Genomic DNA, 22,271 nt, shown 5'->3' on the forward strand with positions numbered 1-22,271 from the left:
AGGGCCAGGCGCTTTTTTTGTGTCTAAGTTAAGTAAAAGATTTAACACACCTCTTTCGCTTATACTTGTCGGTGTCAAAGGTGTTCTATATACAGTACTTAAAGGGGGGATAACACCATCATCAACAGTAAAAACGGATTTGAAGTAATTATTCATAGAATTAGCATAACTTATATCTTGTTCTAGGGAATTAGGGTTCTTACGTCCTTTATTAGGCTTTAGAAAATTCCAAAATTTTAAGGGAGAGCTTTTTAGAAAATTGGGCAGTGTTTTCGAGAAATAAGTGGTTTTTGCTGACTTAATCTTTGATTTTAAATCACTAATAGCCTTGGCAAGGCGACCATTGTTTCGAGGTTTGCTTTTTGTCTTCAACGATTTTCTCAGCCGTTTTACTTTGCGTTTGGCATGAACCACATCCACGTGTTATCCAAGGGTTATGTTTCCTAGTTGTTTTTGTTTTAGTTGGTACGTAGTTACTGATGCAGAAGAATACGGTATCTTTGAACATGGACCATAAATATTCAATATGTGTGGAGGGCTTCTCATACATTTCTTCAAATGCCGAGAATTCATCAGTGAGGTGATCGATTATGTCAGAATCTTGAGCATTATTGTAGTCGAGGTATGTAATTTTCGAACTTGGAGGAGCATCATTGTTACATGTAGGGATAGCGCATAGAACTAGCTTGTGGTCTGATATACCATCAATGATTTCGAGTTCTGCTGTGTGTGCTGAAAGGTGATCACTTAAATATATAAGGTCAAGTATATTAGACGTTGTTCCCTGTACACGTGTAGGTTCGCTTACTATTTGGTAAAGATTGAACTGGAGCATAATATCTAAAACGACTTCAGAGCTAGGGGAATTAAACTGCAAAGTTTGCCATTCTATATCTGGAAGATTAAAGTCTCCTAGTAAGATAAGTCTTGAGCCTAGCGTGTGACGCTGCATATAGTTATACAATGAAGTCATAGCGGAATGGTCAAATGAAGGGCTACGATAAACACACCCCACTGTGATAAAGTGCGAGCCAAGCTTTATCTTGCAAAAGATTGCCTCTGCATCCTGAACTTTTGGCAGAATAGAGAAGGGAATGTGCTTTTTTATTAGAATAGCCACTCCTCCGCCACGTGTTGGCCTGTCCTTGCGAATAATTACCTAATTCGGAGGTGTAATCTCGGTGTCCAGGATATCAGCCGTTAACCAAGTTTCTGTTATAGCCACAAAGTCTGGCTCGATACCAAGAAGTAACGCTTCGAGTGAGTCAGATTTGTTCAGGATGCTGCGGGCGTTAACGTTTGCAAAACTTATCTGCGAGGATGTTGCGGCCGTCGTGGGCGTAATGCGGGTCCCTCGCCTTGTTTTTCTTGCATGTTTTTTTGGCTTCCAGTGATGTCAGTTTCAAGTTGGCCTTGGTCGTCTAGCATGTTTTTTCGGCTGTCAGTATTGTCAGTTACAGGTTCCATGTGTACTGGACAGCCTTTTGTGTTATCCCAGCGATATAATTGCCCATTCAGGCGTAGTTTGTCATACGTTAATGACACCTTGTCTCCCTCTTCCTTATTCTCTTTTGCCCAGTTCCACAACTTTTTTCTTACTTCCCTCACACGTACCGAGCAGTCCTCGCCTATCGAGTAATTAGAACCCTTCAACTTACGACAATTTCTTAACACATTTACTTTGTCGCGGTAGTCCAGTAGTTTAAGTATTATAGGCCTGGTTTAATCTTTGACTGGCCGACCTAACCTGTGTATCCTTTCAATGGCAACTGGATCAATTTTAAGAATTTTCTTGACAATTCTTTCATTCATTAGCTTATCGAGTGATTCGGTATTTTCTTCTGGGTTTTCTCGGACACCGTATACTATCAAATTCGAGCGTCTGGAACGATTTTCTAGGTCCTCCAGTCTTGATTCGAGGAAAGTGACTACCTTCTGCAGGTTAGTAACTTCGTTAACACACTCTGATAATTTGCTGTCCAGAGCAGCTAGTCGTTCCAACTTCGCGTCGATGGAAGCTAAGCGCCCATCCTTAATTTCCCTGATATCTTCTGAAATCTGTTGCAGTTGGCGTACGAGTTGGTCATTATCATTATAGGTGTCTATTTGAAACAGAACGTGGATGCTGGCAGGAGGTTGGACAAAGGAAGCGCTCTTCAATTAAACTGCTAGATTCCCAGCCATTTCAGAGTATGGCTGAAGTCGTCAAGAACAAGTTCAGGCGTATACCGATAATAACACTGTCCAAGGCCTATGACGGGTGAAATTTCCTACGTAGTCTCCTTTAAGCAGGAAAGTCTCCCGGGAGTAGCGTTCATGCCATGGGAGAACGTGCCAAACTTGTGAATTAAGTATGAATCCTTTTGTTCCCTCTAGTAGGTGTTAGGGAACCTGGACTGGTGAAGGATGACACGAATGTTTTCAAAACTGTGGACTGGAAGACGCTGGTGTCTGGAAAGGGGCAAGTTGGGTAAGGATGGCACATGTGCTTTGTGGTTGTTGAAGCGGAAACGAAATGATGTCTTCGTCTGACCAATGTTCTCCTCCGCACACACTTCGCATTGAAGTTTGTAAAACACATTGTTTGAGTCGCAGTCGAGGTCTCATTTATGGGAAAAACAAAGCTGTCGAACTTGGATTTTGCCAGTTTGGCGTGTGAAATGCGTGGACAGACTTTGCAACGGAATTTCCGCATGGGTGGCACCCACCTCGGTTAGCGTTCTTCCTTGATTTCGATTTGACAAGCAAGTCTCTTAAGGTCTTCTCCCGGCGGTACACTACTAGGGATGGTTCCTTCAATATTAGCGACAACCTATTACTCGGTTATTATGTTGTTTACCCTCGGAGCCGTATCGGAGTAGGTAAGGACTGGGTTTGTTTTGCTGCCTTTTTTCACCTTGTTCTCTGCCAAGATGGACGAGCGGTCTAGGTTGCAAGCGCGTTGAACCGCGTCATCGACTGTTTCCCCGGGCATTTCTGACGTGACAAAGTGGCCTTGAGAGTCGCCGTATGCTGGTCAAACTCCTCTGTGGTAGAACATATTCTTCGGTATCTGTGCGCCTGTGAATATGGAATACTTGCTTTGCAGTGCTTCGGGTGACTACTGTAAAAACGGAGATATTGCTGTCTATCCGTGGGTTTTCTGTATAGGGTAGTCGAAAGGCAGCTGCCGTCTACCGATATTTCCACGTCAAGAAAATTAATCTTTGAGTCGGAGATACATTGGGTAAACCTGATTGATGGATGCAGTATATTAAATTTGGCAATGAAGTCCAACAGGCTGGCTTCATCACGTTCCCATAGAAGAAAGACGTCGTCTAGGAAACGCTTGTAAAAAGATGTTTGTTTTTGGCTGTTCCTCAAGGAGGAGAATTTCTAGTGACCCGATGAAGATGCTGCCATAGTTAGGTGCCATTTTTGTGCCCATCGCAGTACCGCTTATTCGAAGGTAGCGGTCCCCATGAAACTCAAAATTGTTGGAATTTAGGACCACTTCAAGAACGACGGAAAGAGTTCCACCGTCCAAATCAACCGAAGAGTTTGAGCGTTCGAAGGCTGCCAGCGTTGCTGTTATGCCGTCTGCGTACGGGATATGTATACAGGGAGCAAACGTCCATGGTCGCCAGAAGGCCTCCTGTGGAGATGGTCAGTTTCAAAATCTCCCAAAGGAAATGGCTTGTGTCTTTAATATGAGGAGGAAAACTGGGGAGATGTCCTCGATGAGAAAATTAATAAAATTAGATATGTTTTCCGCCACTGCCTTATTGCTGGGCACGATTCGACGGTCAGGATGGTTAGCTTTTTGTATTTTAGGGAGGAGAAAGAACCGGCCAGGAGTTCGATCGCTCGGCGACATTAATTTTAACAATGCCTCGGTTATTCTACCGTCCTTAGCGATTCGAGCCGGAGAGTCCTCTATTTCTGCCACTAGTTGACGTGCGGGGTGGTTCGGAAGCTGATTTGTCCAGGTTTACTATAGCTCCATCCCTGTCAGCCGCTTTTACTACGATGCTTTCGTCTTTACGCAACGTTTCCTAAGCCTACAGTTCTTCTTTCCAACGTTCCGCAAATATCTTACGAATGAAGAACGACAGCGGTGCTGGGCACGTGGCAATACGTAGCACAAAACCGCTAGGCCATCGTATGATGAAACTGAAAAACCAACGGTAAAGGCCGACGCGGGTCGCCGCACCCGCAGCTTCCTGGCATTATATAACCAATGTCATGGCACAAACATTAAGGAAATTACCTATAGAAGAGGCCAAAAGAGCGAAAACAAAAGATGGTTTGGTTTGGTTTTTGGGGGTTTAACGTCCCAAAGCAATTCAGGCTATTAGGGACGCCGTAGTGAAGGGCTCTGGAAATTTCGACCACCTGGGGTTCTTTAACGTGCACTGACATCGCACAGCACACGGGCCTCTAGAATTTCGCCTTCGTCGAAATTCGACCGCCACGGCCGGGATCGAACCCGCGTCTTCCGGGTCAGCAGCCGAGCGCCGTAACCACTGAGCCACCACGGCGGGGCGAAAACAAAAGAAGAGTAAATAATGATGATGGTTCTACCCGAACTCACAGGTAAAATGAATCGAGGCGGCTCCACCAGAAACTGCATCAAATCTTTTGCTCCCGCGTTGCAAAACACATCTATGTGCAGCCGTAGCCCTGTGGCACACAAATACAGGCGGGACAGCTCAGTGTCGAGAGCGGCCACCATATAGTGAGCCAGTAGACTTATCAAACCATGTGCTCTGTATAAAAAAGCCCGCGCACAGCACTGACCGCTATTTTTGATGCCAGCATTTCGAAGCTGGGCTGGAACATTGCAGCGCTTAGTGGCTGGTGTGCCACCTGTCTTTCGCGCATCAGCATCGACAGCGCGAGCGATTTCGCGACGCCGACGAGGAAGAGACCGCTTTCGTCGCCTCGCCGAAGTGGGCGACTGCGGCCGTGGACCGTAGCGCCCGTTATTCCCGAGTCACGCGAGGCGCGATGCACGCCACTTCAGTGCCCAGGCGAGGGGTGCTTCTTATTTGGTCACTGCGGCGTCCGAAGGGGGCCGGCTAAGAGAGTGAACTGTACTCATGGCCGCACCGTGGACGAATCTTGTACGCAGGCCCGCCTATACCGGCCGAGAGCCGTGACTGAGTTTGCCGAAGCTTTCCAAACTTACAGCCTGCGCAGGTTTCCTTCGCCGAATGTGCTAGCAGTGTGCTAGGTAAGAGCTCGTTATGTTGCAATTCTAGCTCTTTCTCTCTACCTTCTTTATCCTTAGGGTAGAAAATAAAGGAATTTCGTTGTTATTATAAAATGCTTTCAGCCCCACGTTCGGCGCTAAAATCCCCACTGAGCGTATAGATGTTCTTTAAAGCTGCGATTTAGAAGGTAATTTGCTTCCACTCTTCGCTTCATTCTAAGTACTTGGGAAAGCTGCCGCCTTTGATGCTCGCCACTAATCAACTGATGTCTTTGCCACCGCATGATTTTGGGTGCTAAGCTGACATCAGGTGATGCGTTAAGAATTTTTCCGGAGTTTTGGAGCAACAGGCTTATACTTGGTGTAGGGGGCGCTATACCTTCAGCATCTCGAGCCCCCTTAAGTCATTCTCACCTATTTTCACCTAAGTAGTCTCTTCAAAAAGCAATCGACCGCAAATCTGTTTTCTTCGTCCATTGACAAGTTTGATCGCAGCCAAAGCTTTAAATCGACTGCCATATTTAAGTGTGCGCGTGCGTCGCCGGAAACGACATATTTTGCAGACGTAGTTGAGCCAGGCAGCAGGACTCTAGGCATCCACCGACATTTGTTTCTTTTTAAAAAAAACAGTGAATGATTAAGATGACGCTGGGTTTGTAACCCAGCGTCGCCGGCACACCATGTGAGCTACTGGTGCCCATGGTGCTGCACGGTCCGTGCAGTTCTTTTAAACTTTGCAATCAAGAGCACTTGCAAATGCGAGGGCCAATGCCGGGCTCTTTAGTGGACGTTAAGGTGCTGATGAAGGAAATGCACTCATGTGTGGCGACATAACTTGGAAGAATGATTGCTTGTCCAAGTCTGGTCGTGGTAATAATAAGTGAATAGCAAGTGTACTCCGTGGCTCATAAACGTCACTTGTCAAAGAGGTGCAGAGGTGACATCCTTCGAGTCCAATGTGTGCCACGTTCATAGTTCGGCGTCGCAAAACGCTGGGACTAAAACCTATTCTCGCCCTTCGCGGTGTTCTTTCTCGCATGTGACCGCCAAACTACCGATGACCTGTTGACCTCCAACCTCCTAAAGGGTCAAAAATATTGCCCTTTCACGAGACCCCCACAGGTCACTTAGCTCGCTGAGCTACGCTAGGCTGAGTTCTCAACCATCTGAAATGCAGGCTAGCGCCTGTGTGCCTTCGCTCGGCATGTTGTCATACCGCATCAGATAAAGTACGGGGCAACGAATTAAGGTGCGGCGTGCCAAATTTCATTCGCGGGAGACCCGTGCTACAGCGGGGGAAAGCACGGGTGGGGTACCATGACAGAGTTTTCTTCCCTGGAACAGATGAATAGACAACGAAGCTTCTATGAAATCCGACATGCGAAGGTAAACCAGCAGTCTACTCCCCGGGGTGAATTAAGTGCTATATCGTGAGCAAAAATCAGGTGTGAGCGGCGCGCGTTTAATTAGACGCGCACTGAGGCGGTACTCTTACTTTTGGTCCTCATAGTCAGCAAGCAGAGGTGAGGGAACAAGCCGCCAAAGCTTTCGCCGTCCTCCGCACTGAAGAATACCACACGTCCAGCTACACGACAGTGCCTTCGCAAGGCCCGCATCACTCAAGTACGCATGGTCTGTAGTATATATATGACCTCAGCGGACAAGTTTTCGCAAGCTCCCGACCACCCGTCCTCTTGGATATTGTTCTTGAGAGAACGCGGGCCAGCAAGGTCGATGCAGAAGTTTTAGGTTAACGCATTCGAAGGGAACGCCGTTTTCCTCAAAGAGTGACCATCAAGGAGCTGTTTCACAAAATCCGATGGAACAGCACACAGGAACAATCCTTCCTGTGTCCAGTTATTCTTCATTTTTATTATATATTTAATATTGCCGCCTTCCTTTTGGTAGCCAAGGTAGGAGTGTGTACATGACGTGTAGAACCTCATGGTCTATCAACGAAAACTACACGAAAAGAAAGCAAATGGGCGCACAGTCAAATTTCTACGGATCAAACCAGTTCACAAACAAGAGACAAGCGGGTGACATTTACATCCAAGTGCAGAAGCATAGAAATGTATATAAACGAAGACTGTAGAAGCTTTTACTTCAAAATTGAAAAAAAAAAAAATGTCGCGCGACCTTTGCGCCTTATCGTCCGCGCAACTTGCAACGCCTTCCGACATCTGCGTCCGTGACGTTTACTCACACCAGAACTAGGAGCACTACCCGACAAGCGCTGCTGTGTTTGGTCTTTTGTGTATCTCCGCTCTTGTTTCCTTTGAACACTTTCATTCATATACAGCTTTGTTTTAGCCGTCGAACTGTACATCTTGTACACTTTTAACATTTTGCACTGATATAGCAAACATCATTGTCAAACTTTCCCTCGGATAAAATCTGTTAGGTGTGAAAGTGGCTTTGCAAGATACGTGCTTGGAAACAGTGTGGGGTGACTTGACGGATGCCGTTCACGTACCACTTGTTGGAAGCGGTTCGTGGGCCCAGGTATCTGTGACCACACTGAGTGCGTGGCCTTAAATGGGTGCACTGAGCGCTAGTACTCGCTGGACAAGTTACGGCTTCCAGGAAGAATTCCGTTGTCACTCATTGACTGGTGTGAACACATTAACGCAGCCGTATCCGAACGCAATCAACCTCACTCTTAACAAATCCCCAGTAGACTTTATAGCAGTGCTGTTCGAGGAACTAGCGGGTATTAAACCGGATGTCATAGGGCTTAGTGAAGTTATTAGGACAGATGAGGCGTATACAATGCTAAAGGATGGGGCGCGCCCTGTGTTATCGTAGATTAGCGGACAGACCAGAACTAGGCGTGGGTTTCCTCATCAATCAGGACATGGCTGGCAACATAGAGTATTTCCATAATATGAACGAGACAGTGGCAGCTGTCGTAATTATTAAGAGGTACAAGGTGAAGGTGGTGCAGGCCTACGCGCCTACATCAAGCCATGATGACCAGATGGTTGAAACATTCTATGAAGGCGTCGAATCGGCAACGAACAACGCAAAATCACAGTACAGTATACTAATGGGCGGCTTCAATGCGAAGGTAGCCAAGAAGCAGGCCGGAGGTCTGGTGGTAGGCGACTATGGCATAGGCCCTAGGAATAGCAGGGGAGAGTTATTATTCTGACAGTGAAATCAGCGCCCAAAAAGACAAGGACGGCAGAATAAGAGATACATATTTCATGCGAAAAACAATTTTATACTATTGGTAATCACCTGCGCATGCTTACAAGACCATTATCAAGGAATCATGACTGCTCGTTTTATCGGGCAACCCACGTGCCTGATGTAAGATATGAAATCTCTTTTCCGGACAACAAAATTGATGGAGCGCTTACGCAACCACCACCCTCTCGTGCTATCGCAAAGGCCTCCACAATCTCTCGAGTTATTTGACATTTGCTTTTACAGAGTATTTCACATATGTGCAAAACGGGACGACAGCCTTTCTTGCTCCTCTTGCTTTTGTCCTTGCCCTTGAGACAATGGACACTCATGTGCCCCACTCTTTTGTTTTCCATGTTGTAATTATGCTCTCCTAACCTCTCATCTAGGCATCTTCCTGTCTGCCCTATATAAAATTTGCCACATGTCAAGGGCACCTTGTACAGAACGCCTTCTACGCATCTTAAAAACGGCTTTTGGTGCCTGATTGTGCAAGCGGCCTTTCCCTGGTTTCCAGAAGTGCTTTTCCTGTACAGGGCGCTCAACTTATTCGGGGCAGAAAACAAAACGTTTATGTTTACCCTGTTGCAAATTTTTCCTCAGGTTGAATAACAGCAATTTTTTGGGGTTGGTTGGTTGGTTTATGGGGTTTAACGTCCCAAAGCAACTCAGGCTATGAGAGACGCCGTAGTGAAGGGCTCCGGAAATTTTGACCGCCTGGGGTTCTTTAACGTGCACTGACAGTTGTGTTATTTAGCTCTTACTGGGTCTTAGTTTTCCTTTCTTTTCTTTCTGAGAAGATCGCCAGCCACTGGTGCCAGCAAGTGAAGCGGATAACCCGCGTCTTGCAACCTTTTTGACTGCAGAAACAAGCTCTCCTCAGTCTCATGCGAGCATGACTTTTTAAGACAGTGAAGAAACCCACAACGAACTATGTTTAGTTTGATGAGCTTTGAGTGCGCAGCAGTGAAAACCAAAGGCATTGCTCCATGCCTTTTCATGCCAGTGGTCCCCTATATAGTCCGAGTGGCACACAGCTTGAAGAAGGTTGCTAGCTGGTTCGACGTACCTGTCGTTTTCTCCGCGCCCAAAAAGCTGAGCGGGTTATGCTCGCGGGTAGACCAGAAGAGGAAAGCCCTGTGCGAAAAGAGGCACGGCAAGCATTTTGTATCCTGTGCCGTTGAAGTGGTGTACGAAATCCCACTGATGTGTGGGGGGCGGGGGGTCTATATAGGCCAGACGGGTCGCTTCATTAGGGCAAGGGAGCATGAGAAATCGTTAGAAAACGGAGGCGGGTCGAATTTGCCCCTACAATGTAAAGATTGCAAGTATGAGGCAGTGCTTAACGGAATGGAGATTCTGGGCATGTGTCGCGATCAGGTGGCACGTGAAATTCTTGAGGCTTTTATGGTAAAAAAAAGGGAAGCACTTGTGTTAGCGACTCTTCGGTATCTCTCCGTAGAAATGAAGTATCTTTTCTTGATAGTTTTTTGTGACGTCATGTACTGTGCGAATTTTCAGCTCCGCATTTCTAGCGGCCGTCTGTTGTTTGTTTAGGCGGGTTGTCAACTTTGTTATTGCTTTTGTATTTTCTTTTTTATTGTTTTTCGAGTTCTGACTGCTTTTGCTTCATATGTTTTACTGCTTTTGCTACAATTGTCATTTGTTTTTACTTTTTATTTTTATTTTTGGTTTTTGGTTCCTGACTGATTTTGCTTCTCATGTATGATTTTGCTTTTGCTACGATTGTTTGATACTGCTTTTGCTAAGAGATGGCCTCCTCCTCTAATTTCTTTTATCAGAATCTGTTAGTTTACCTGCAGGGGTTAAAGGTTTCCTGTCGGTTATCCTGACGTTGCTGCTTTCTTTCCGCGTGTTGGGTTCGGAGCGATAATGCGATGAGCCTCATGCTTGCTCTGTACGTTTAAATATGCCACCTTTCCGTGTAAAAAACAGTTGGTAGTGTGCGCATGTGGTGTCCTTTTCTCTTTAGTGTCCTTGCTGCGCCAGCGTTCATTTCATTTTTCCATCCCTAGGATTAGGATGATAAATTCAGTGTGTGTGATCTAAAACTTGAACTTGATATCAGGAAAGCGTATGCTATTGTTTTCAGGCAGCTCATGTGTGACGACCAGTGGAGATAAGCAGTTTGAAAAAAGACCTAAAATATGTCCACGGCCTCATCGAGGGTGAAACAAGTGGTGTCTAAAAATATTAAAAAATCATCAACAAAACGAAAGACCTTAAACACTCCTAGTGCTTCAAAACAGACAAAAAGCCTTCGGTCACATTCAGCTAATAAGGTATGGCTTAAATTTGAAGCAACACTGGATCCTATGCATATTCCTTGTTTTTGTAAAAACAGGTCGTCGCCTCACCTCACAAATGTAGAAGATAGGTGCTTAACAACTCCAAAAATCCCCTAACGCTCACACACAAAGAATTCTGGAAGGTAACGACACCACCTTTCTTCTACGCACTGTAACAAACAATTTTTGTGGAGCGAATAGTAAAGGTGTTATATATAGACTGAGAAAGCAGCCTTAATCTTGATTCCAGTTTTCCGAAGAAAAAAATCACACTTTCTGATTTTTTTTTAAGAAGGGTTCATCAACGATTAGTTCCTTTCAACTTTTTTGCAGAAAATCTGAGACTGAATTTTACCAAGTGTCCAAGTAAGTTATTGCCAAATGATTTATTAGTAGTATTCGCAGAGAGAAATAATTTACAGATCATGAATACGTTCTTCCGGAAACGAAAGTACATGAAGTGGGCGTGGAAGAGCCCCAATGGTGAGACTTAAAATGAAATAGACTTCATACTGTGCATGCGCTCACCCAGCCTAAAAGCAGTGAAGAGAGAACTAGGCATAGGAAAAAAACAGATGTATGTGTTAAGAGATAAAGAGGGCAATGTCATTAGCAATATGGATAAGATAGTTGAAGTAGCCGAAGGCTTCTATACAAATCGACGCAGTATCCAATGCAATCCGAACGTTAGTGAGAGATGCAGTGCAGCACAGCAATGGGACACCCCGCCAGTAACAAAAGAAAAAGTAAAGAAAGCCTTAGGAGCAATGCAAAAGGGGGAAGCAGCTGGTGAGGATCAGGTAATAGCAGATCCTTGAATACGGTGTGAAGATTGTGCTAGAGAAACTAGCCACCCTGTATACGCAACGTCTTATCACCTCGAGCGTACCAGAAGCTTAGAACGCTGACATTATCTTAATTCATAAGAAAGGAGACTCCAAGGACTTCAAAAATTACACACCGATCAGCTTTTTAATCTTAGACTACAATCAGCCAAGGGATCAAGCAGGCTTTCGTAAAAAATACTTGACAATAGACCATATTCACACTATCAATCAGGTGATAGAGAAATGCGCAGAATATAACCGACCCCTGTCTATAGCCTTCATTGATTATGAGAAAGCATTCGAATCAGTGGAAACTTCAGCTGTCATGCAGGCTTTGCTAAGTGAGGTTTGGAGGAGCCTAGTCTGAAATACTAGAAGACATATATAACAACTGCACGACTACCATAGTACTACATAAAGTCAGCAATAAAACTGCAATCAGGAACGGTGTCCTACAGGGAGACTCGATCTCGCCAGTGCTATTCATCACCTGTTCACAGGATATGTTCCGAGGCTTAGAATGGGAACAGTTGCGCATAAGAGTCAATGGAGAACAACTAGGTAATCTTATATCTGCTAATGACATTGCCTTCCTAAGTCGCTCAGGACATTAACTGCAAAGCATGATCGATGAGTTATACAGTCAGAGCAGATTGGTAGGTCTTAAAATTAACATGCAGACGATCAAAGTAATATTCAACAATCGCGCAAGGGAACAGCAGTTCACAATTTGTAGCGAGGTGCTGGAAGTGGTGAGAGAATGCGTGTACTTAGGGCAGGTAATGGCCGCTGATCCGGATCATGAAAGGGAAATAACTCGAAGAATAAGAATGGGTTGGAGCGCATATAGCAGGTTCCCTTAAATCATGAATAGCAGGAGACCGATATCCCTCAAGAGAAAAGTATATAACAGCTGTATCTTACCGGTGCTCACGTACGGGGACGAAATGTGGAGGCTAGTTAAGGGCAACGCAGCTGGCTATGGAAAGAAAAATGATAGGTGTAACGTTAGGAGATCGGAACCAGGCGGAGTTTGGGAGGGAACAAACGTGGGTTAATGACTTCCTAGTCGACATCAAGAGGAAGAAGTTGTCTTTGGCAGGGTATGTAATGCGAAGGCAAGATGACCGCTGGTCCTTAAGGGTAACGGAGCCGTTTCCAAGAGAAGGCAAGGGGAGTAGGGGGAGGCAGCAAATTAGGGGGTGGATGGGATTAAGAATTTTTCGGGGTTACGTTGGCTGAAGCTGGCAAAGGACAGGGTTATTTGGAGAAACATGCCAGAGGCCTTTGCCCTACAGAAGACGTAGTCAGGCTGATGATGATGATGAGACTTTCTGCCAATTTCTTGTTAACTCTCTGGCCTTCGTATAGATATTTTCTCTTGGCTATTCATAGTACGGTGTAGGCTGGGCAATATTATTTTAATTTGCCGACACTACTTTGTCTATTCTTAGTCTGTAGACTGTACATGGACAAAAGTCTACTGAAAGAGTTTGGTCATAAATCTGTGGATTGTGCATAGAGTATCTATAGATATCATTTACAAAAAGTAGTAGGGTTTAATGCAGTTAAACTGAGTAGACGCACGAAAGCAAGTGCTCATTCTTCAATTGGAGCGGACACTTCAGCTCCGCCGTTAAGGGTAAGGCGCGATTACCTTAGTGGGTTAATGCCCATATATACGCGGAATTGGTCATTTTCTACTTCCCATTCAAAGTTTTCGGCGAGTCTTCATACCACCACCAGGTAAGTAGCGCGCTGGTTAAGCGATTCGCCACTGCACTAGACGGTGGCTCTTTTTATTACAGCCACCGGTAAGGATTGTGCGCCCCATGTTGCTTTTCCCGAACAACCTCTCGCGACGAATAATTTTTTAACTGCCACCTACCAGAGCACGTTGTCATGACAACGCAAGGTTACGTCACCTAGGTGCCACGACGCCTTCCTTCAATTGGCTACAGCTGGAGCGATGCCGCTCGGAATTTACACGAGCTTCTTCCCACAGGCGGCAGCTTGCGCAACGCTGCTCCGAACTTACCCGAGCTTAGCCGAATAACTCGGGTAAGCTCGGGTTAGTCGAAGGACAAGACAAAGAAACCTGGCAAAATTCTTGCTTGGGATTGGTACGTCTGAAGTAGCGCTTTCGCTCCAAAAATCTATGGACATTTGATAGACTGTCAAACAAATTGGTTAGGCAGTCCGCCCACGGACTAGCCAGGCCGGAAACTTGCGTAGCAAGTAGTACGGGCTTCTGTACGGCTCTGTGCGGAGAAAAATAACCAAGACCCAGAGAGGGCTGATACGAGATCGAGACCAGCGCCTGTTAACAAAATGGAGGAGCGCAGAAAGGCCATTGTGACGTAACACCGCAAGGGCTCTCAGCACTGCCATTGTTTTCGCCCACGATATGCACGTCCTGTCACGCATGCGGGACAACGCCCCCTGTAGGTCGTCTACGTGTAAGAGCCTGGTGCGAAGGCTCGCGAATTTAGGATGCACGAATGCGTGGAAAAGAGTGCGGCCTTTGCGCGTTTGGCTGAAGGCGTTCTTTGGAAAGGTGCCTTCTCGTGATAAGAAGGCTACCCAAGAATAGAATAGCATTCGCCTTGAAACACCTCAGCACACACGCAAAAGAGAAAAACCAAAGCTCTGCCTTGTAGCGGAATGCGGGTTTCGCATTCAGTACCCGATGAGGAAAAGGCTGTCGGCGTCCACACAACTTACCAGGGATTCCCGGGCGCGCTTTGAGCATGTCTGGGCTCCCCGACGGGGAACCTTGTTTAATCCAAGCTGAATTATTGGACACAAAAGATTACTGGCTGGATTTCTACTTCTGCGGAATTATACATTCACAAGAGAGTAGAAAAATGGGCTAATTATGTGTGCCTCCCTTTCTTCTCGTCCTTTGTCTATTTTACTGGTTTTCTGCAAAGTGTATTCTTTCGTGTCTGATAAGGCCGCTGTTCTTGCAGCTGGAAACTCACCAAAATTCAAGAGTAAACACATATTTCCTGCTTAAGACATGTCGTTGCCAGCTACAACGCGCTGTTCAGTCATGCGGCCAAGGTTTCAGAAAGGGGTTGTAAGGAAACATTTTGCCTAGAATGTCAAGTTAACTTTTTCAGCATGCATTAGAGCTGTTTTTGGTGAACTATATAGGTAGCGCAGCAGCAGTAACATATCGGCTTTTAGAATGCATTGGCAGCCGCTCTACGTGTACTTTGATTCTGTGTACAAATAAGACTATACGTAACTCTGCGTCGGAAGCGGTTGTTCTAACACTCGGGGTCTGATACCAGGTATTCGCCCAAGATCTATGGCTCGACTCCGCGAAATTAGCGACCACAGAGTCTTACATGCATCATTCCCCTTCGTCTTGATATCGCTTCAAACGCACCTCAAAGCGATTACCTTTATGAAAAATGAAGTAACGATACGATCAAGAACCAGTTGCAGGCTCTTATTTACAAATTTTTAAACAGGCTTCCAAGACCGGTCTATTCAGGACAACTGGTTTCCTTACGAAGCTAAAACCACCAAACTAGCAACTAAATACATTCTCACCATCACATTTCGTGCCAGTCATAGCAACGCAATAAGCGATTACTTTCCACGCATTTAAGAACATTTGGTGGCAAACGGAAGCGCCTTTTGCACTCAGCAAAGCTAGACCAATGCGAATGCGCATAGAAGAAATGCGACGAGGCCGAGAATATGTACTTGCAGTCCATTCGTGACGCCAAGCATGCATATTTTTTTTTTCAAATTGACCTGCCGAAATCTAGCCAAGATCCCGAGAAACGTGTGTTACTTACGTTCTTATGTACATATGTTTTTCACGACATTCCCCTTGAATCCGTTAACTCCTACAAATACCTAGGTGTTCATATCTCACGTACCTTATCATGGCATAGACCCGTGGATCATGTCCCAAATAACACCAAAAGGACTCTTGGATACTTGCGCCGAAATATCTCTACGGCGCCTCTGCCGATAAAACTAACCCTTTATAAAACATTAGTACGACCAAAGTTAGAATATGCATCTGCAGTTCGGGATCCTATTATAATCACACTAATAAACACACTAGAATCCATTCAAAATCGTGCAGCACGTTTCATCTTATCTAAATATTCCCGTTGCGCCAGCATTACTTCTATGAAAAAACACACCACACCTTTCTTCGCGCTGAAAGTGTTTCCGACTGTGTCTTTTCCACAGACTGCATCATCATAACCCTCTATTAAGGGATCATCTTTTTTCGAGCCATTCATACATTTAATCCCGTTCCGATCATATATTTAAAGTTGGTGTTCCATTTTCGAGAACAAAGTTGTGTCATGATTCTTCTATTCCTAAAACCAGCGTTGACTGGAACAACCTTCCTCCCTCCATCGCTGCCGTTGCCGATGTTGAGAACTTCAAGAAAACTGTGTTTTCTGCCATCATATTGTCACGAATATTACACGGGACACCATAAGATACACAAGGACTGTTCCAGTCTGCCGAGCGGTCACCAGCAAGCAGGCGAAGCACTTCTTCTTCCTCATCACAAGCGAGATGGCGGAGCACTTCTTCTTCGTCCGCTTCTAAGCTGTATCAATATAACTTCAGTTTTGTATAACTACGCACTGTATTTTTTGTACCGCTCCTTTCTGTAATGCCTTTGGGCCCGGAAAGTATTTCAAATAAACAAATAAATAAGTAAATAAAGTAATAATAAGCCCTATTTTGCCACACATTATCGCCCTTACCAACGCACTTGACCAGAAAGCCAAAAGTGAGAAGATATTTAAGATCGCATTCTCATCCGTCTTTACAAGAAAAGCTGATATACCGTCTGTCGAAACTGCCTCTCCATCTTATGTGTCTTTAGTTACATTTACTGCGCCTGGTATCACTGGTACTATTGAAAATATTACGATGCTATGTTCTGCAGGTATGGATGCAAGTTCCTCGAACATTTTAAAAATACTGGGCATGTTTCCGCAGCATACATAACAATACTGTTTCCACAGTCATTTTCCACGGGTAGCTTATCCGGCTACTGGAAGGTGAGGATGGGTGTTCCAGTCTTGAAGTCAGGTAAGAAGGAATTACCTTTTAACTACGCCTAACCTCTTTTACTAGCATACAACCCAAGTTAATGCATTATGTCATCTATTCTCCCGTAATGCATTTATTTGATACAAATACAATTTTTCCAGCCTTTCCAACACAGATTGTGTAGTGTCTATCTTCGAATAAAATTAAGTATTTTTATCTATGACTTTCATGAGAATCGGGATTCAAACCTTTAGACTGACACATTGTTCTTTAATTTTGCAAAAGCAGTAGACAAAGTACCTCAGAAACATCTGCTACTAAAGCTGCTAAACTTACACACTAACATTATGGAAATATTAAAACATTTCCTGTCCAAACGCTCCTAGCTCGTTTAAGTTATTAACCAAACCTCTGGATTCCATGTACTAACAGCAGTTGTCCTGAAAGAGTCAGTCCTTGGTATCCTTCGATTCTATTATGCATATTTACGACCTGCCCATGCATGTCGCCCGTAATATCCGTATTTCCGCCACTGACAGCATTAGCTAGCGCGCACTTACTCAACCCTTCGGTCAACTAGCTCTCCAAAATGACAATTTGTGTAGAGGACAGGTGTAATAAAGGGCTCATGAAACTTAACCCCGATAAGTGCCAGCTCGTATAATTTATCCGCAACCGTGACTTTCTTGTCTTCCTTGTCTTCGTTGTCTTCCTTATTCTCACACGGGTGGCAGAAGTAATGCAGCCTTATAAATACTTGGGCATAACTTTGCGCATTGATCTAGCCAGTCGAATTCTTCTTTCCTCGCTCAGCCATAGGTAAGAAGGCGCTGCCACATGACACCACCGCAGTCACCTGCCCATCTACCTCTTTGAATTGCATAACACCCTTATTAATGCCAAAGCAATATAGTGGTGTTGCTGTTGTTTTTGTTGCTGTTGTTGTCCTGAAGAAGATAATGGCGGGTACCAACTGCGGAGATCGGCCGAAACACAAGTCATCATCATCATTTATGACCCTTAAAGACCCCTGGGTGGTGGGGCATTACATAAGGGGGGGGTTACATCAGAAGGATACAACAGGTCACAATCAGTGCATTATACATATACTGGCAGGATATAAATTAAAAAAAAAATGTGCATGAACCCATGACAGAGGGTGGCCAGACATATATGAAACGGTAATTAAACACAAAGAGAAGAATAACCAACATCAGTTTTTTAAGTGAGACAGCAGCAATTGGCGGAACTTGCACGGATCTCGTTCGATGACAATGCACTCGGGTAATGAATTCCATTCTTCGATGGCAACGGGTAGAAAAGACTTGTTAAATGCGTTTGTGGAGCCGTGCACGTGTAGAATGGTTATGGAGTTGAAGAGACGGCGTGAAGTTCTGAGGGGCGGAAGCAAAATGGAGTCCCGAAGTGACGGAAAACAATGGTAAAGTTTGTGGAACAATGACAAACGGGCAATTTTCCGCCTGTGCACCAGAGGCTCTATGTCGAGAGACAATTTTATATTTGTAACGTGGCGTCTGACAGGTGCTTAAAACGTCAAAAACGTTAAAACGTTAAAAAAGCCAAGAATAAAAACAACAAGAAAAATGATAATATTATGGCTCATAAGGCAGAAAATCGGGTATCTTCTTTGTCCACACCACACAGTCGAAGAGCCCACGTGAACTCATGCATCATCAGGAGAGCCCGAAGAATGAAATTTCTTCCCAAGTGCGTTTCGAACACAGGCTGCCGGGAACAGACCGTCTTCGCTGGCAACCTCACCAGAGCACTGCGCCACCACTGCATTTTTTTTTCAACACAGTATTTATTCTATTTCATTTCATTTATTTTCCTTAAAGGCCCGGTGAGGGGCATTACATAAGGGGTGGGTACAATATTTGTTGGCGGCAAGTGTTAACACGACGACAACTGAGCATGAAGATTGACAGCGAAGATCGCGGAGCCCATGATGGCTGCAATGTCTCTGGGAAGGTCGTTCCAGTCCACAGTGGTACGGGGGAAGGATGAGGCTGCGGAAGTAACCATGCGGACACGTGGTCGAGAAACTTGGAAAGGATGACAAGTGCGATGAGATATGCGGGTTGGCGGGACGATGTTGGGCGCGCAAGAAAGTTAACTGTTGTAAAATTTGTATAATAAGCAAAGGCTGGCGATACGACGACGAACTGAGAGGAGTGATAACCCTAATTTATTTTTCAACCCTGACACACTGATGTCGTAGGATATGCAGAATGAATAAATCTGGCTGCTCTGTTTTGTACTGCTTCAAGTGCGTTTCCTCTAACATACATTTATTCGCCGACGACTGTGCGATTTTTCGCGAGATTAAAAGCGATAATGATATTAACATCCTACAGCGCGACCTTACGGCTATAGTTAATTGTTGCAATCAGTGGCTAATGGAACTAAACTTTAACAAATGCAAGGTCTTGCGTGTATCCCGTTCTGCTAATCCGTCTCCCGTGTTCTATTTGAATGACATTCCACTTGAAAGCGTCAATTATAAATACCTAGGCATTCGCATTACATCTAACTTATCTTGGAGGCTTCACATAGATTACATAATCAATAACGCTAACAAAACTTTAGGTTGTGAGCCAAGGTTGTGTGTCAAGGTTGTGAGCGATCACCATGCTCTGTGCTGGCTTGCCAATTTGAAGGATCCCTCGGCCGCCTTGCTCGTTGGAGCTTGCGTCTTCAAGAATTTGACATAACTGTAGTCTACAAATCTGACCGCAAGCATTCCAACGCAGTCTGCTTGTCGCGAGCCCCCGTCGACGCAGCACCCGAAGAGGAAGACGACGACGCTTTCTTAGGACCGGTAAGCGCCAGCAGTTTCGCACAGCAGCAGCACTCGGATCCTGACTTGCAAAGCCTAGTTGATTATCTGAAAGGCAAGACCGCATCGCCTCCCCGAGGGTTCAAGCGGCAACTGTCGTCCTTCGTCCTTCACAATAATGTCCTCCTGAAGAAGAACTTCGCGCCGAACAGGACAGTGCATCTTCTTGTCGTGCCCAAAAATCTCAGGCAAGAAATTATGCAGGCATGTCATGATGAGCCGACTGCAGGACATCTCGGGATTGCTCGCACGTTGCACCGCATCCAGGAGAAGTACTATTGGCCACGGCTAGCTACCGACGTTTCCCATTACGTGAAAACATGCCGTGAGTGTCAGCGACGCAAGACGCCTCCGACTAGACCAGCCGGACTCCTGAACCCCATACCACCGCCAACTAAGCCCTTTCAGCAAATAGGGATGGACCTCCTCGGCCCCTTTCCGACCTCTTCATCAGGAAACAAGTGGATCATCGTGGCCACCGACTACATGACCCGCTACGCCGAAGCAAAAGCGTTGCCTAGTGGTACCGCAACAGAAGTCGCAAAATTTTTTGTCCAACAAATTCTCCTGCGACACGGCGCCCCGGAAGTGCTCATCACAGACAGAGGAACGGCGTTTACAGCGGAGCTGACACAAGCCATTTTAAACTACAGCGAGACAAGCCATCGGAGGACCACTGCCTATCATCCACAAACCAACGGACTCACAGAGCGTCTGAACAAGACCATCGCAGACATGCTCTCCATGTATGTACATCGACGCCGAATACAAGACGTGGGACTCCATTCTGTCCTACGTGATCTTCGCTTATAATACTGCCGTCCAGGAGACAACCAGGTTTACCCCATTCCAGCTGGTATACGGCAGGAAGCCCACGACAACACTCGACGCAATGCTCCCGCACGTTTCCGACGAAGACAACCTCGACGTCGCCGCCTACCTTCATCGCGCCGAGGAAGCCCGAAGACTTGCGCGGCTTCGCATTCAAGACCAGCAGCACACCGACGCCCGAGGCTACAATCTGCGCCGACGAGACACGCATTACAAGCCAGGTGATCGGGTTTGGATATGGACGCCAGTTCGCCGCCGTGGACTGAGCGAAAAGTTGCTGCGACGCTACTTTGGCCCGTACAGGGTTCTCCGTCGCATCGGTGACCTCGACTATGAAGTCATCTCCGATTCCACGACAGCATCTCAGCGACGCCGCCCACGCCCGGAAGTCGTACATGTCGTACGCCTGAAGCCATATTATGAACGCTAAAGGACTCGAAGTTTCATTTTCCGTTTTTATTTTCATTTTAAAGCATCGAGACGATGCTTCTTTGGAAGGGGGGTAATGCCACGTATCATTGTAGTGTTTGTTCGTTCACGCTCAAGGCTGCAGGAAAGGGCTGTTATCATTTTTGTTCGTGACGCGAGAAGCGACCAGTCTAATCTCGATTGATCGCAGCCATGAAAGGCTGCATCTAAGTTTTTCCAGATTACTGTAGATGACCTTGTCCTGCTATCTGGAAGTTTCTTTGCCGGCTTTAAATTGAGCGATGCCGCGAGCGGCGGGCATTCGTAGTTCGACGACCGCCGAGCACGCCTGTTGCTTACGCCGCCGCCGAGTGATTCAGTTCTTTTGAGGGCGCAAGTCAGCCCAAATAAAGAGCTTCGTTTACAAGTCTTTCTGGTTTCTTCCTGACCGCTGGACTGCCGTCACTACAACGTGACAATATGATAGACAAGGCTATACAGGGACGTTACTAATTACGTATGGGAAATCAAGCGGATTATGGCGGTGGTGGAAAGACATGCGTTTACATTTATGTAGGTTAAGTTCCATTAACCAAACGTCACACCATTCCTGAATGCGGTTAAGGTCATCCTGGAGAGAATTTTGGTCATTAATGGTTGTAACTGAGCGGTAAATGACGCAGTCATCTGCGAGCATGCGAATTTTAGAATTGATGTTGTCTGGTAAGCCATTAATGTAAATTAAAAACAGAAGTGGGCCGAGTACTGAGCCTTGAGGGACTCCAGATGTTACAGGAATGGAGTTAGAATTGTGATCGTTAATAGTGACAAACTGCTTGCGATTAGTGAGAAATTCTTCTATCCGTTTTAAAATACCGTTAGGCAAGTTCAAGTATGACAGTTTTAGTAGTAATCGTTTGTGTGGTACCTTGTCGAACGCTTTTGCATAATCTAGGAAGATGGCATCTGTCTGCAGGTTAGTGTCATGATTAGCATGCAAATCATGAATAAAAATAGCGAGCTGTGTTTCACATGAGTGACCTTTCCTAAAACCGTGTTGTGACGGATGAAAAAAGTTGTTAGAGTCGAGGAAGCTCATGATGTTTGTGTAAATGAGGTGTTCTATGAGTTTGCAGGGTACGCTTGGAAGAGAAATGGGTCGGTAATTAAGAGGTGAATCTTTCTTGCCTGATTTGATGACTTGAACGACCTTACCACTTTTCCAGTCGTCTGGCATTCGTCGCGATGAAAGTGACTGTGAGAAAAGTAAGCATAAAATTCAGCAGAAATATCCCCGGTATTCCTCAGGAGCTTGGAGTTATTATTGTCAATACCGGATGAAGATGAAAGTTTCACAGTTTCTATTAAGGACGAAATATATGATGACAAGAAAATGACTGGTGGCATAGCACTACCTGTTTGGGAATGTAGCATCGAAAAAGGCCTTTCAGTCTCGTTAGCAAATACGGATGCGAAGGCAGCATTGAAGATGGTGGCACACTCGGATTCTGTGAAGACTGCACCTGGCTTATGTCAAAGCGTTATCTCAGTTACATGATATGTGTTTATGACTTGTCAAAATTTTCTCTATTTACTTTTTCACA

The sequence above is a fragment of the Amblyomma mixtum genome, chromosome 1 (genome assembly GCF_055824585.1).
Source record: "Amblyomma mixtum isolate Tamu chromosome 1, ASM5582458v1, whole genome shotgun sequence".
NCBI lineage: Eukaryota > Metazoa > Arthropoda > Arachnida > Ixodida > Ixodidae > Amblyomma > Amblyomma mixtum.